At 40.9% G+C, this 16,187-nt stretch overlaps 1 protein-coding gene across 1 annotated transcript in view; it reads left to right on the top strand.

Annotated features, from left to right (window-relative positions):
- The window catches only part of ZFAT (zinc finger and AT-hook domain containing), a 187,054-nt gene that overhangs the window by 12,772 nt on the left and 158,095 nt on the right, over nt 1–16,187 (top strand). The window contains 1 exon segment of the mRNA XM_042461673.1: nt 6,603–6,685. The gene's annotated coding sequence lies outside the window, so the exon portion shown is untranslated.

Below are 16,187 nucleotides of genomic sequence, written 5' to 3'. Positions count from 1 at the left end.
TGTGACCTTCAGAAATAAGCATGAGTTACTATTTTGGGAAAAGTGGAACTGAGTGACAATGTGAAATCCTATTTGGGAGATGAACTGGAAAAAACTCAAACTGACCTCAGCTAGGAACAGGGAAGTGAGAAACATCTAAAGAAGTCCTTGAATGAAGTAGAGGTAGGCTTCCTAGGAGTTGCCTGTTGAAACTCCTGACTAGCTTTGTGGTAACTTTCGACTAGAGTAGCAAGTATTTGGACACTTCAGCAGAAGTTGGCAAATCTTCAAAACTTACCATCATCCTATTACTTTGAAATCACTTCTTGCTTCCTTATCTTCCATCTCTCCCTTTGAGTTCCTTCTCTGAATTTCCATTTTATTTTCTGGTTGCAGCTACTTCAATAAATCTTTATAATTAACTGAACACTAAAGTTCTGATCACTTAAAAAAAGCAGGTAAACTTCACCGCATTATGTTGTTGGTGCTCCTGTTAGGTGTGAATATACTGTTTCATTCGCAGAAGATTATTTTTTTTTGGTTCACCAAAGCTTCAGAGATTTTGAGGGTCAGAAGACACTCCTACATTTTCTGTTTGATTTCTATTTTTTCTTTCCCCACCTCAAAAGCATACTTGCTGCTTGAAACCTTGTGTAATAATTCTTCTAGTGGTAAAATGTTTCTGGAATATTTGAATTAAATTGAGTGAAGCCTTTGGGAGATAAGAGAGTTCAGCACATGGGGTGACTTCACTCCTTGATTATTTTTCATGTCTGTATGAGTTCCTTAGCAACTTTCTTCACCATTTTTATAATCTTTGTGGAAGCTGGCAGATTTTAGTTACTGAAAGATTTATATACCTGTGTCTTTCAAATAACATGATGAAAGGCATGGCAGAACCATGCTAGGTAGATGTCGAAGAAGAGGTATAGCTGGTGCAACCTTCATTACTTGGCATTTCTCTGCCTTATAGTTCGTTGTTTAATAACTGATTCTGTACCCCTCTTCCTGTGGAGTTTTCCCTAGCGTTTCTCAAGATCCGAGGCCTCACCCAAAGCTGCCTTCATGTTTCATATTGTTGCTTGTTTAATGCAAAACAGAGGTATGTGTGATTTGCTCATTATTGTAATTGTTCTTGGCTGATGGAAAAGTAGGAGCCACTGTTGCAGCCTCTGTCCTGGGCGTGGACATGCTGTGAGATGGGGGCGGGTTATAGACCGCCGCTTTGAGGTGGTCTGCCGCCGCCGCTGTTTGCTCCGTAAGGGAGCCATCGCAGCCACACTGCGCGGCTCCCTTACGGAGCAAAAAAGAAGCTCCAAAATGGAGCTTCTTTCTGCGGCACCTCTGTGACGTCGCGAGGCGCCACTGGCGCACTCGCGACGTCACAAGTGCCGCAACACGTTCGGACGCACAGCGTCTGATATGTAAAGATGGCGCCGGCCATGTGGAACGGCCAGCGCCATATTGTACGGACAGAGTCCGTATTAGACCCAGTGGCGTCTAGAAGAGACGCCCCTTTTTTAAAATGGGACATCCTGCGGACGTCCCAAGTGCCGGTTTCTAACTGGCCTATGTTTTCAACCCATAGGACCTCTTGCGGACTGTTACTTGTCCTTTAAAACATCAAAGGTTACAAGATGTCCACCCCCTTCTCCCTTTGGGGTGGTATGGGAGGGGGGGGAAGTAAACCTTGAGGAACTTGAAAAAGAGCAGAAATTCTTATTTTTTTTCCCAAATTATTATTTTTTTTTCTTCCCCTGCAGGGCTGTTAGAAGGGTATCTTGGAGGATTCCTATGGCTGCAAAAATAGACTTGTGGGGCACATGAATCTTGTGCGTGCTCGTAGTTTGGGACTGTGGCACTACAGATAGGATTTTCTTCCTGCTTACCCCAAGTAACATGTTGAACATAGAAGGGAGAATGAGGGAGGTGGATCTAATCATTACAGTGCAATCTGGTGATAGATTTCTGTATACCTGTCTCCTCATAGGCTCTTATTTGCTGAATTGTACAGTGGACCCTTGCTATATGCTGGGGTTTAATTCCAAGATCCCCCGTGTATAACAAAATCCGTGTATGCTCAAGTCCCATTAAATGTAATGGCATAGCAAAATGGTGTCCCTTATAAAAAAAAGGAAAATCAAGGTAACTTTATATTTTTTGGATAGGGTTGCCATAATTGTGGACCTCCAAACTGGGACAAATGTAGGACAAAAGTAGGACAAAATTTTCAAATGTAGGACACATTTTTAAAAATGTAGGACATGCAAAAATTGATTATTTTAAAAAAAATGTTAATATAAATGCATGTTTCTTAGGCATGATCAAAATGGAGGACGTTTTGGCATTGTTCCTAGACAGATGGCAGAAACGGACTTCCCTTTCTGGCCAACCTTCTTTCCCCATTCCAAACAGCACATTTGGGCATTGAAGAGGAGGAAGAGTGGAAAAGGCAGAGGAGGAGGAAGAGGAGAAGGGGAGGAAGAGGGGAAGAAGTGGAGGAGGAGAAGAATAGATGGGGAAGAAGAGGAGGAAAAGGAGGAAGAAGGAAGAGGAAGAAGGGGAGAAAGAAGAGGAGGAGGAGGAGGAGAGGAGGAAGAAGAGGAGGAGGAAAAAGATGAAGGGGAGAGGGGGAGAAAGAAGAAGGAGGAAGAAGGGGAGGAAGAAAAGGAGGAGGAGAGGAGGCAGAAGAAGAGAAGGAGGAGAAAGAGGAAAGGCTCTTTCTTCTGCCTGGCTGCCTCCGTCGCCGTTTTGCCCCCACCCCCGGGATCCCCCCCCCTGCGACGGAGGCAGCCAGGCAGGGGTTTGGGGCTTCGCTTCAGCCGTCCTCCAAGCCCCAGCCAAGCCTGGAGGACTCCGCGATTGCGGAGGAGCCTCCAGGGCATGGCCGGGGCTTGGGAGACAGACGTCCTCCAAGCCCCAGCCAAGCCTGGAGGACTCGCTGGGGGGGGGAGGCCCCGGGGCGGGGCCAAACCGGGGCGGGACCGTGCGGACCCGCCCCAAATCGGGAAAGTCCCGCCCCCAGGCGGGATATGGGAAGCCTATTTTTGGAACATTTTCAAACCGTGTATGCTTGAATCCGTGTATAAAAAATCCGTGTATAAGAAGGGCCGACTGTATATTAAAATTGATCTGAGTGTCTTGGCATTAGCTTGGAAAAGAAAATGAGCCCCACATGAGGACAAGTTTTTGAAACTGCATGACATGGTTTAGCAGTAAACCAACTTGTATAACAGGGCAGCCAACTTTTATTTGACTCAACCTAAACTCTGCATACAAGACAGATGGTGCAATTTATAGTTTGTGTTTATGCAACACTTTAGCTATTCAAAATACTTTTAAATTCTTATCATGGGAATTCCCATTTTACAGAGGGAAAATTAAGGCTCTGCTTGACTTGCCAAAATTCTCATTGAAAATTGACAACAGCTGAGATAGGTTTTGAAATCAGACCTGTTAGATTTCAGGTGAATTGTCTTATTTGCTTTACAATACTTTTGTCTCTTGAACAAGAATAACGTTCTAGCTTATCTTTAGAGCTCACATGTAGACTGTAGGAGACATGTCTGCACTGAGAAAATGACTTCATGGGCAGCATCCAAGAAACTTAACACAAGTGCTTTGAGTTTAAAAAAAATTACTAAGTGGGCCTGATATTTATATGGAAGTGAATGTTAGAGAGATTAAAGGAAAACAAAATATTAACAAGCAGTGCCCTAGATAGCATTGTTGTTGCATGTCTGAAGCTTCCTCTGAGGCATTTTTAAATCCTGGAGTAGTAAAGCAGCTGGCAAGTTTTCTATGTTCTTAAAATTATGTCTGAGATGAAAGAGTAAGTGGAACAAAAGTAAGCTGGAAGGTGTGGTGAGTTGCAAAACTTAGTGTTATTTTTGTCATGTAGCATAATTGATTTTCATTGTAGTAAACAAATCAGTAGAGCAAACACAGTATGTAGCAAACTGTTAGAGAAATGGTTTTCTTTTCTTCTTCTTTTTGCCTCCAAGGAACTCATTCCACATTAGCTTTTGTGTTAAGATAACATACTCCTGCATTTCTGTATATTTCAGTGGCATATTCTGTGGCTCACAGTTACAATCTCAGTTCACAGAGCACATTTGATGTTCCTTTATGGCTGCACATTGCAGGAGATACAGGGGGCAAGTGAACTTTAGAAAGATCTTATTGTCTCTTTCCTAGCTCCTTGTCAAGGAAGTGCTGAAAATGTAAAGATTCCCTGGAACACTGGATTGCATTATCTAACCATGTCTAAGATTTTGTTGATCAAAAAAGCCCACAAAGTCTTGGGATTGGGATAGAATCATAGAATAGAATCATACTTAGTCTTCTATATATGCTCTGTTAGCTGCTGAAACTTCTGTTGCTAGTTCTACAACCAAATGAATGCTGTCTGGCAACTTCTGGAAGGCAAGTCTTCTTGACAGTAGAGCCAGTTCTTTGGAACCGTCTTCTCCAACACATTGAAAAGGCAGAAACAGGATTCAACCTTGAATCCCTGTTGGAAATTCTGTTTAAGCAGACATTCTGCTCCATAGTTACTTTCTCTGTTCTCTTTCTTATTGATTGATTAATGTTTTACATTATTTATTATTTTTAAAGTATTTTATATGTTTATACTGTTTTTCTATCTACTTCTTAATGTGAGCCATTTGGAGGTCACTCTGTACCTAGCAATATGTAATTTGACTGGTACAGGCATAAAACACTAATTTTAAACTGAATAGAGCCTTCAACAAATCTCTTTAAAATTAGAAAATGATACACAAAATTTTCAGTCACCTGGTGTCCCTCTTCTCTCCATTTATACATTCTGAAGAGGCTCATAAATTCAGTTTATAAGAGATTATATGTTTCTATTAAGTTCTGATTTGTTTTAAAAAACAGGTTATTTTGAAAATTGAAATGCTATAATTTTTTTCTAAAATTGACAAATATGAGGCATTTCTAGAAAATAAAAGCTGGAAGTGGGATGTGATGGTGTTTGTGCACTTGTAATGCGGCACCACTTTTTGTACAAATGTAAACTCACTCTTTAAAAACTTCAGCTGAGGTCCAGTATAATGCAAGTGGATTTGAAGATTATCGTATATACTCAACTATAAGTCGGCCTCATGTATATGTTGATTTTAGGGCCAAAATTATGGATTTTCATATGACCCATGTAAAAGTCGAGAGTAAAACTTAGGAGCATGTGACAAAGGATCTAAAGGATGAAGCAAGGAAAACAATGCCAAACAACTTACAAAATTCCAGCAGGCACAACTGTTTGTGCTCATCCTAAAGGCTGGATGGATGAGAGAATAGAGGGGGGTCAATGCTTTCAGGACAGATTATGCTCTTGCTTTTTACAGGGCATGGTTCCTTTTTTAAATAAAAGTTAAAGTACAGTGATGTGTTGTTGGCATTCACCCATGGATAGGTCAGGCAGGATTTGGGAGTCAGTTTTTTTGACTAAAATTTCTAGACTTGTACATGAGTATATACAGTAAGTCCCTGTTTTTATTGGTAATAACCTGCCTCTTGCCTTTATTGTATCATCAGGTTGTACAGATGTATGTATTGTGCTTAACATTGTTTGCTGTTACGACTATTGCGGTCACGATAGGTCAAGGGGTGTGTGTGTGTGCGCGCACACACACACACACACACATATATACACAAACCTGCCCAAGAACTGAGGTCTGCAGGAGAGGTCTTTGTCCACAAGTGGGGACAATACAAAGCAGGAGGATGTGCTAAAGGGCCTTCCCAGTCGCCCCCCCCCCCCCTTTTGTGGAATGCCCTCCCCTTGAGCTCTGACTGGTGCCAGTGTTGGTTTTTCTAGCACCAAGCCAAAACATGGCTTTTTATTAAACCTCTTGGGGACTAAGTATACATCTGTGTGGTTTTAAATCATGGTAGCTTTTAAGGTTGTTTTAATTGTTCTGTTTAATATGTTTTTATCTTGATAAATAGTTTTGCCAAAGTATTTATGGTTTTAATCAGGAAGTGTTGTAAATCGTTTATCTTGCATGCTGCACTGAAATCCCATGATAAATGCAATAGACATATTTAATAAACAATGTTATACATCCTCTTAAACAAAAAAAAAAAGCATCCTATATGGAGATTCTTCATCTTGCAGGAAAAGGGGTAGGGAGATAAATATACATATATAGAGATTTGCTGACACGTGCTAGTTGTGTAACATTCAAAATTCATGTGAAAATGCATGGGATTATTTCTGTGTCTTCCCCGAACAACCATCATTTCAAAAGAGCAATATGAAGTATAGAATCTCAAGAAAATTCTTCAGGAGTCATTTCTTAAGGCTCAGCTTTCATAAACTGGTTCCTGCGCTCCATTTTTATTAAGACATAAATCAAGATAAAATAATTTGATGGATTGTTCTGCCTTCCCAATTTTGCTTGAGTCTTGTGTTTTAAGTCGACTTTGAGAGATATGATACTGGTTGGTGTGTGGTCTGGTCCAAGGGACATTCTCAGCAGCCCTTTTGTGAATGGCCTTAGAGATGCAAGCCATAATTTTATGTAATGGTCTTGTTGAGATGTTGTTGCACTTTTAACTAGGATGTTTTTTTCCCCTTTCTTTTGTCTCATTTGTAGGATTATTTGACAGATACTCTGAATGGCCCTCACACCAGGTTCCAGTAGAAATCTTTAAGGATCAAGACTAGTTCTAACAGAAGGTTGGTAGGTTAAGAGTAGCTACATATTTATATTATGGATTGCTTGGAACCCTGTATGTGCAAGTTTTTACATGTTTTCATGTTCTGAAAGCACTAAATCTTCAGTAGAAGAAAAGTAAAAACAAGCATATATTTTTAATGGACAGAGTTAGAGTCATTTCATTGAAACTGACTGATGTGTAGCCATTTGTGCAAGAAAATGTCATCTCTGTTATCCATTTGTAATTCATAGGGATGCGGTGGCTCAAGTGGTTAAGACACTGACTCTGTTGATTGCAAGACCAGCAGGTTGGCAGTTTGAGGTCCAGGGGCCGCATGGTGGGGTGAGCCCCTGTCAATAGTTCCAGCTTCTTGCCAGCCTAGCAGTTCGAAAACATGCAAATGCAAGTACATAAATAGGCAAATACAGTAGAGCATGTGCTGGCCACTTGATCACAGAGTAGTCTCTGACAAGGCTGACTCTTTGGTTTAGTAATGGAGATGAGTACCACCACTTATGGTCAGACACGACTTGATAACCTTGTCAATGAGGAATACCTTTACTTTTAATTCATAGGCTAGAGGAAGTTTATCAACAATACCTGGATTTATTTTCTTCTTGATTTATGTCCTGATTTTCTCCCTGGGTTTTAATTTAAAAGATTCCTGTCAAAACACAATAAATTGTATGTTAAAATATCAATACAATTAATATATGAATATGTGAAATTATCTTTTATAATCTAAATTATCTTTAGTTGTCTGTTTTGTTTATGCCAATGGTGGTAGCTCTCCATGGGCTCTCACTGGGGTTTTTCTCACAGGGGTCTTTCCTGGCACTGATGTCTGGCTGACTCTCTCCCCCCCCCCCCTTTTTTTTTTTTTTTTTTGAAAATGGGTGCAGCATCCCCCCCACCTCGAGACTTCTTCTCAGCTTCTTAAGTGAGGACTGAGAATAATAACATCTAAATTTACAAAAATTCTTTCAGATACAATTTGTAAGCTGGAATTTCATTTTCTTGATTGCTCAAAAGCATTTGTCTCCTGACAACATGCAAGAAATCTTCTGTTGTATTTTTTTCCTTGCATATTTCAAGTTACACACTTTTGGCGGGGCTGGCGTAGCTGGGTGCATGGTGTAGGCTGAACTTCCCGCTTAAGTCCTTCCCACGTGTGAAACAAACCCTCACAGGCCAGAAGTGCAGCAACAGTGACGCCTTTAATGGCAACAAGTAACCAAACAGTGTAGAAAATAACTCCCAACCCCAGTCAATAGCAACAAACAACTCTCCTTGTTCAGGCCCTACAGTGAGTCAACTCCCACGTTGCTCCAGCCTGTATTCAGGTCTTTGCTCCACCGTCCGCCGGAGTGCTTCTCCAAGGCCTCTGTCTCGGCCTTCTCCCAGTCCTGAGGTTCCGGGCCTTGCTCCCAGTGGCTCCCCTTGGGGTCCCACCACTCACACTCCAAGTTCCTCGGGTCCCTACGCCTCCAGTCTCCCTCACCCGGGTACCGGAAATCCCCTTCCTCCCGGGGGTCTCTTAGCCTCATTGCTTCGTGGGGCCCGGGATCCCGAGGACTCGTCCTTCCCACTAGGGACACTGGCCTCCCGACTCTCTGGGGGCTGCGAGTTACCTTTCCTCCCCTCAACTCGACCGCTTCTCCACGTCGTCCTCTTCCGCGTCTTCTCCCTCTCCCCACACAACTCCTCTCCTCCCCTCTTATATCCCCCTGGGGCTCCGCCTGCCACTCTCCTGCCCCCTCCTCCAAGGCTTCATCCCAGATCTCTTCCACCTGGTCACCTTCACCCCTCTCAACTCTCCCAGCCTCAGGCTTCACCTCATTACACTAGTAGGTGCTAGAATAAAGTCTTGATTGAAGTTTTGTCTAAATAGGATGAATGCCTGCTGTGGAAAGCCAGAAACACATGATTATGACTTCTAGCCCTCCTTGAAAATTTCTGTCATAATTGAAGTAAGCAAAATTTTAATTGGCATGCTGAGACATAATGACATTCCCAATATCTTTGTCATGTCTGTTGTAGTTGAATACGTATTGATCTTTTCAGAAGCTGCATAGAGGCAATCTTTGATCTTCAGTTACTGGAACTCTGTGCGTCAGCCTTTGCCTTTTTGTGGAACCATTGCTTCCTTGCTTGCCAGGGTATATACTTTAAAAATGCAATTCAGGTGCAAGTTGGATCAATATCTGGTAACTGTATCACTGTTGCCTGTTTTTCTAAGACACTTTGAATCCAAACTTTTTTGGCTTTATCTGAACAATTACTGTCTGGTAGCCTAGCATGCCATTCTGTTCTTTCCTGATTTTGCGAGCAAACCACTTAGCCCACACAGAGAAAGGTGTGAAAAGCACTTCAAAGACACTTATGTAAGTTGGTCATAATTGGGTAGTGGACCTCAGGTAGTATAGAAAACTGAATTCTCCAGATTTCTGCAGATCAACTTGAATGTCAGGTGCCTTGCAGCATTTGTCTTCTTTGTAGATAATTGATTGTTACTAGTCTTATCTTACAGGCCTTTTAATTACCAGAAAAATTATGGCCTGTTACAGACTTCCAAAATAAAGCTGCTTCAGGTCTCTTTGGAGGTATGCTATTTAAATGATGCATGGGTCCTAAGAGTCCAGAGGTCGCGCCAAAGCCACACTCCATTCCTAAGCACTCGAGTGCAGCTTTGGTGCAGCTTCCAGATTCTTAGGATACGTGGCCCTGATCTGGGCTGGCAAAATGGCATAGTTCTTTCCAGATGATGCAGGTCTGGCACAGTTTCCTGCTGTGTTCGGGGCATACGTCATTTAAATGCTATGCTCCGAACGCAGCAGGAAACCGTGTTATTTGGCCCGTCTGTTTTGGGTCATGATTACTTCATAGAATCATATAATCGTAGAGTTGGAAGAGACCACAAGGGCCATCCAGTCCAACCCCCTGCCATGCTACTTAAAAGAAAATACTCTGTTTTGGGTCATGATAACTTCATAGAATCATATAATCGTAGAGTTGGAAGAGACCACAAGGGCCATCCAGTTCAACCCTCTGCCATGCTACTTAAAAGAAAATACTCTGTTTACTGTAGTTGGGCTAAGAGAAACCTAAATGAAGAGGCCTGTTTTCCCTTTCTTGAAGGAAAGGGGAACCAGCCTTCTTTCTTACACACTTTACTCTTGCTTATTTGGAATTGCCTTCTCTCTGATAATCCGTAGTATGGTAGCTCTTGATTAAGATTTGAATACTTTATGTACTGGCTCACATACTCTGAAACAGTTTTATGGAACTTAGAAGTCTTTTACGCCAATAAAAATAGCAGATTTGGAGGAGCAATTTCTGTTGAGACTGCAGGCAGAGAAGAATGGTTAAACTCCCTATTGTTACCTCTTTGGTCTTCCAAAAGTTGTTGCTTTTCATTTTATAAAAGAGGTACAGAATCATGTGTAGTTTGGCTGTTATAATATTTTTATTTATATTTTTCACAGTATTTTTCTGCTTCATCTGGTTTACTGCTTGGTGTGTTATTTTTGCAAGGTTTAAGTGTGATGGACAACAATTTGAAGTTAATTTAATGTTGAGAGAGTGAGTAGTTATTACTTTTTCAAAAGAAGTATGAGCAATTTAGGCATAGTTTCTAACTAGTTTATTTCTTTTAGCCAGGAATTGCTGGCCTTTGCACCTCTTTCTAATAATGTATCCTTCATATGCCATTGCATATCAGTCCAGTGGAAAAGTAAAAAGGAACAACTGTAATCTGGTCCGCACTGAAGTATTTGTGTGAACCATATATCAGTACAGTATTTTACGGGTGAAGGTAATGTAGAAATGAGCTTTTCTGTTTAAAAAGATAGATACAAACATTAGGTTTGCTATTCCAACTTATTTTCTCCTTCAGCATCTGGGTGATGATGCTTCGTGGAGAAGATGGCAAAAAGCTAACAGAAGACAGAGAAAAGGCAGAATTACTCAACACCTTCTTTGCCTCAGTCTTCTCAGAAAAGGCAAAGGGTGCTCAACCTGAGGATAATGGAGCAGAGGACAGAATAGAGGAATTTCAACTCAGAATAAGTAAAGAGATAGTAGAGGAATACCTTATTAATCTAAATGAATTTAAGTCTCCGGGACCAGATGAACTCCATTCAAGGGTATTAAAAGAACTGGCAAATGTAATATCGGAGCCATTGGCAATAATCTTTGAAAATTCCTGGAAAACAGGAGAGATCCCAGCAGACTGGCGGAGGGCAAACGTTGTCCCCATCTTCAAAAAGGGGAAAAAGAGGATCCCAACAATTATCGTCCAGTTAGTCTGACATCAGTACTAGGAAAGATTCTGGAGCAGATAATTAAACATGTGAACATCTAGAAGGCAATGCCATAATCACAAAAAGTCAACATGGGTTTCAGAGAAACAAGTCATGCCAGACAAACCTGATCTCTTCTTTGAAAAATTACCAGCTGGTAGATGAAGGAATGCGGGATATAGTATATCTTGATTTCAGTAAGGCCTTTGACAAGGTTTCCATGACTTCTTGCAAACAAGCTTGTAAAATGTGGGCTAGCAAAAAGACTGTTAATATGGATCGTAATTGGTTGACCGGCCGAACCCAAAGGGTGCTCAACAGCTCCTTTTCATCCTGGAGAAAGTGACCAGTGGGGTCCCACAGGGCTCTGCCTGGGCCCAGTGCTATTAACATCTTTATCAATGACCTGGATGACAGAATTGGGAGCATACTTATCAAATTTGCAGATGTACTAATTAGGGGGAATAGCTAATACCCCAGAGGACAGGATCAAGATTCAAAATGACCTGAAGACTAGAAAGCTGGGCCAAAGCTAACAAAATGAAATTCAACACAGAGAATGTAAGGTATTGCACTAGGGCGGAAAAAAAAATGCACAGATATAGGAGGGGTGACACCTGGCTGAATGAAACTACGTGTGAAAGGGATCTGGAGTCCATGTAGACCACAAGTTGAACATGAGTGAAACAGTGTGATGTCGGCAGCTAAAAAGGCCAATGCATTTTAGGCTGCATCAATAGAAGTATAGTGTCTAGATCAAGAGAAGTATAAGTGCCACTGTATTCTGCTTTGGTCAGGCCCCACCTAGAATATTGTGTCCAGTTCTGGGCGCCACAATTCAGAAAGGACATTGAGAAACTGGAGCGTGTCCAAGAGGGGCGACAAAAATGTTGAAGGGTCTGGAAACCAATGCCCTATGAGGAACGACTTAGGAGCTGGGGATGTTTAGCCTGGAGAAAGAAGGTTAAGAGGTGATATGATAGCCCTGTTTAAATATTTGAAGGGATGTTCATATTGAAGAGGGAGCAAGCTTGTTTTCTGCTGCTCCAAGAACAGGACCGAACAATGATGCAAGCTACAGGAAAGAGATTCCACCTGAACATTAGGAGGAACTTCCTGACAATAAGGCTGTTCGACAATGGAATGCCTCCCTCGGAGGGTGATAGAGTCTCCTTCCTTGGAGGTCTTTAAACAGGCTGGATGGCCATCTGTTGAGGATGCTTTGATTTGGATTTCCCATGGCAGAATGGGTTGGACGGATGGCCCTAGTGGTCTCTTCCAACTCTATGACATGCTGAGAACTTGCTCTAACCCCCTTCCCACTAATTTTGGGATATATACTAATTTCTAGAAAGCTGTTTGATCTGATGTCAAGTAATTAAAACTATTTTCTCCGCTGTTTCTGAAATGATATCATCCTTTACTGTTAGAATGAACTGCTTCAAGATGGTCTGCTGCAGTTGTTTTAATGGCAAGTGCCTTGCCATTAGCCCACACAGAGGGCTATGGCCCTGTTTAAGAGTTGCCACCCTCAGCTTTTGTGTGTGTCTGTTGGAGGGGGCTGTTACTATTGTACCTTGTGACGTGGTTACTTCTTGGTGAATGAATTCAATTCACAAAGAGCAGAAAAGCCATTTTTTATGTGAGGGTAGAGTTTGAAAATGTGTAGATATCAAAAAAATAAAATAATCAGCTGTCTAAAGATTTAACTGATTTACAGCTGGCTTATCACACTTCTGCTGAACAGGAAAGTTTGTAACAACTATTGCTGTGAATGGAGCCCAGTTAATTTAGTGGTGTTTTCCTAAAGACTATATATATTGTATAGAGTTGCATCCATAGATTTCTAAATGTAGAGAAGGACTATAAAACCACATGCCTGAGTTGTAAATGGTGCTTTTGGAAGACCTACAGTTAAATTCACAGTGGAAGTCCTGTCTTTCCACATGGTTGTTTCAAGCAACAGAAGAACACACAATTATCAATACAATGTATACAAAATCACAAAGGACAGCTAGTTGTTCTTTAAAAAAAAGAGTTCTAGCAATAATGCCATATCTTAAGACAAGAGAAAGCACCTAGCAGGCCAGCAGTCTTACCTGAACATAAGAGCTTTATCAATCATAGAAGGGAAATAAGGTGGTAAGACTAGATAGTTCTCCATGGGCAGAGAGCTCCAGAGCCTTAGCTTGACCACTTAGAAGCCCCTCCCTGCATCTAAGAAAACAGATTCTGATGGTATCTGAATTTGATAGGGCATCCTCCTTCCATAGTTAGGCATGTTTGCATTGGGGCGGTGGCTCTTCAGGTAATCTGGCCTTCAAACAATCGGTTCCAAGATAATGCCAATTTTAAGCTCATAGCCAAGGCCTTGTCTGAGTTAAGAAATTAGAAGCCACGCAGCTGAAAAGGAACTCGGTACTCTAAATAGCAGTTTCAGGCAACAGGCTAGATACAGTATCTTGAACTGCCCCAAATTTGACCACATTAAGGCTATCCAGTCATAGCCTTGACAGAGCCTTCTGAAAGTAGTAATAATTAATACTTATTTTTAACCCCTCTCTTCAGCCAAGGCTATCAAGTACTACTATGAAGTAGTAAGGGGGAAAGGGAACCAGAGAGCTAGGATCCTCTTGACTGTAGTTTGGACACTGATTATGACTGTTGGTGCAAAGATCTGGGATTCCTGTGTTTGTGTTCCATAGCAATTTCTTGCATATTACCCAGGAGTAAGCTCTACTGTGTTGATCGGGGTCTAGTTGTGCACAGGCTGCAGATAAAAAAAATTGCAAGGAAGTTATTGCAACTCCTACTTCTGTCATTTATTATTGCAGTAACTCTTTTTCTTGCACGAAAGGAGAAAGCTGTTATAAATGGCCTCTCCAGCTTCATGCTCAGCTGCCTAATTAGTGAAATACCATGTGCTTACCTCTGCATGAAATATCCCTTACTTACCACATTTCCAGTTCTAGAATTGCCTGTAGAGTGCTTTTTTGTAAAACTACTGGCTTAAAGTTGTTCTGAAAAACAACCAAGGTCGTTTGTTATCCAGAGACTGCATGTGTTTTTCCTCATTCTAACCCTGATGTGGTTATCTCAAGATCTATTTGTGGGAAATATTTTTAAACAAAGATCTCTGCAATAAATCCCCACCACACATTCAGTATGAATGGCTGGCTAGGGAATGCTTCCTTCCATTTTTTATTAGTATGTGTTATGTATGTGTGAGGGGGGGACTATTTCTAGTTGCATGTCTGTTCCTTAATGTGCCTGCTGTTCATGCAGATGCATTTACCCACCTAGAAATAGTTAACTTTCAGCTTGCTTTTTTTCTTCTTCTAAAGCTTTTCATGCAGAACTTGTAATGTTTAGTTACTGTTGAAGGAATAACCTACTTAATCAGTGTGGATTGTAGACTGTTTTAGCTACCGTAAATGCTGAGGATTGAGTCTGGGACCTTTTGCCAGTGAAATGTCAGTTTATGGGATTCCCACACTAACAAAAACTTATCCAGGTATTAGAATCTGAGAGATAATATGGGACAGAGAACTCTCAAGGGTGACGGGCTTAGAAAAGACCCTTCTCCATCCTTGTTCTATCTATTTTTTCCGCCCCCTAGTCTAAAGGCTGGATAGCTTTCTGATGGAGAAGCAGTTGGCAATAACATACTGCTAGGCAGCATCCTGAGCTAATGGCCTTAGATGTCGAAAAATTATAGCTGTTCATTTGATATGTCTGTGAGTGCTTTTCTCAGGCTTCCTCCTTGAACTCTGTATTTACATGCTGAGAGACTGCCACAGTACTGGCTAGCATAAGCAGGTTTGGGTTTTTCTCCCCCACAGTGATAACTTTCTAACTGCTTTTAAATTACTTAAACAGCCTATGATTGCTGAAGATCTCATTTTTATGTGTGGTGGGGACAAGTATAAAAAAAAAAGAAAAGTCTTTTGTAATGGTCAAGGGCCTTGACCTGTCTTCTTTCTCTCAGTGCACCTTCTCTTTCCTCACATCCCCCCCTTGGACTTCATCCAGGACTTACTTTGTCCATTTTTCTGTAAACATGAAAAAAGTGAACTTATAATGATCTGCATCCCAGCTCCTTTTCATTTGATGATAGCAATCTCCTCCCTTAACAGCTTTGTATTTTAAAAAAAATATTTAAAATTGCTATTAACAACAGCAGCAAACAATTAGGCTCATCAGATTATTAAAAGTCTGTAAAAAAGTAATAAGTACAGTATAACTGAAGATGCAGGTGGGGCTTCAGCTAGACTTGGCAAGGTTGATTGTCCTTTCCTATAAACTGTTTCCTTTTGACTTTGTCTGAGTCCTTTTGTGTTATCACAATACTCAAGATGCTATAGATTGCTGCCGGTCTGCACTCTAAAGTGTGAATATAACTTGGTCTCTCTCTCCACACAACACTCACACCTGTTGTGAAGGTTTTAGAATGTGCGACATGGTATGGACATGTTTTCTTTGGTTTAATGAAGAAATCTGAGAGCACATGGCATAATATTTAGACCTTTTTCTTTCACCAGTTGTTTGCTTATTTGTTCAATACCACTATGTATGAAAACTTTATTCACCCCCGAAAGATAGCAAGATATATGTGTCTGTGTGTGTAATTGCCAGGATAAATAGTGTTTATTAATTATTATTTAATTCGAACCTGTTTTTATTATTAATGTAAGCTTTTTTTTTTTTTTTAAAAAAAGATTTTTATTTCCCTAAATAGAGTATCGGTTACCATTCATATTACTACACATAAACCTATAAAGGTATGCTTTGTTAATTTAAAAATTAAATCACTAGAAACAGTGATGTCCAATAGAATGCACACAGACAGAATCAGCTGGATGATAACTGAAACATACTAACAAATAGAAAAAACAAACGATGGCTGACAGACTGGAAGTAATCATATATACAATCCAATCCACAAAAAAGGATGCAAAGCAACTATAGGACCATAGCAATAATTGGCCACCCAAGCAAAATTAACTAAAGTTCGGCCGATGATGCAATCATATACAGTGGTGCCTCGGGTTCGAATTAATTCGTTCCGCATCCTTTCGTACCCGAAAATTGCGTAACCCGAAACCTTTCCGTTAGCATGGAAAGCTAAGCTGCACTTTGCGGCATTTGAATTTCGCGCCGAAATGAATTTCGTAACCCGAAAATATTTCGTAACCCGAAAACGTTTTTGCCAATCCAACT

The sequence above is a fragment of the Sceloporus undulatus genome, chromosome 4, assembly GCF_019175285.1.
Source record: "Sceloporus undulatus isolate JIND9_A2432 ecotype Alabama chromosome 4, SceUnd_v1.1, whole genome shotgun sequence".
Lineage (NCBI taxonomy): Eukaryota > Metazoa > Chordata > Lepidosauria > Squamata > Phrynosomatidae > Sceloporus > Sceloporus undulatus.
The sequence above is the reverse complement of the archived record's forward strand: the minus strand, read 5'-3'. Positions and strand labels throughout refer to the sequence as shown.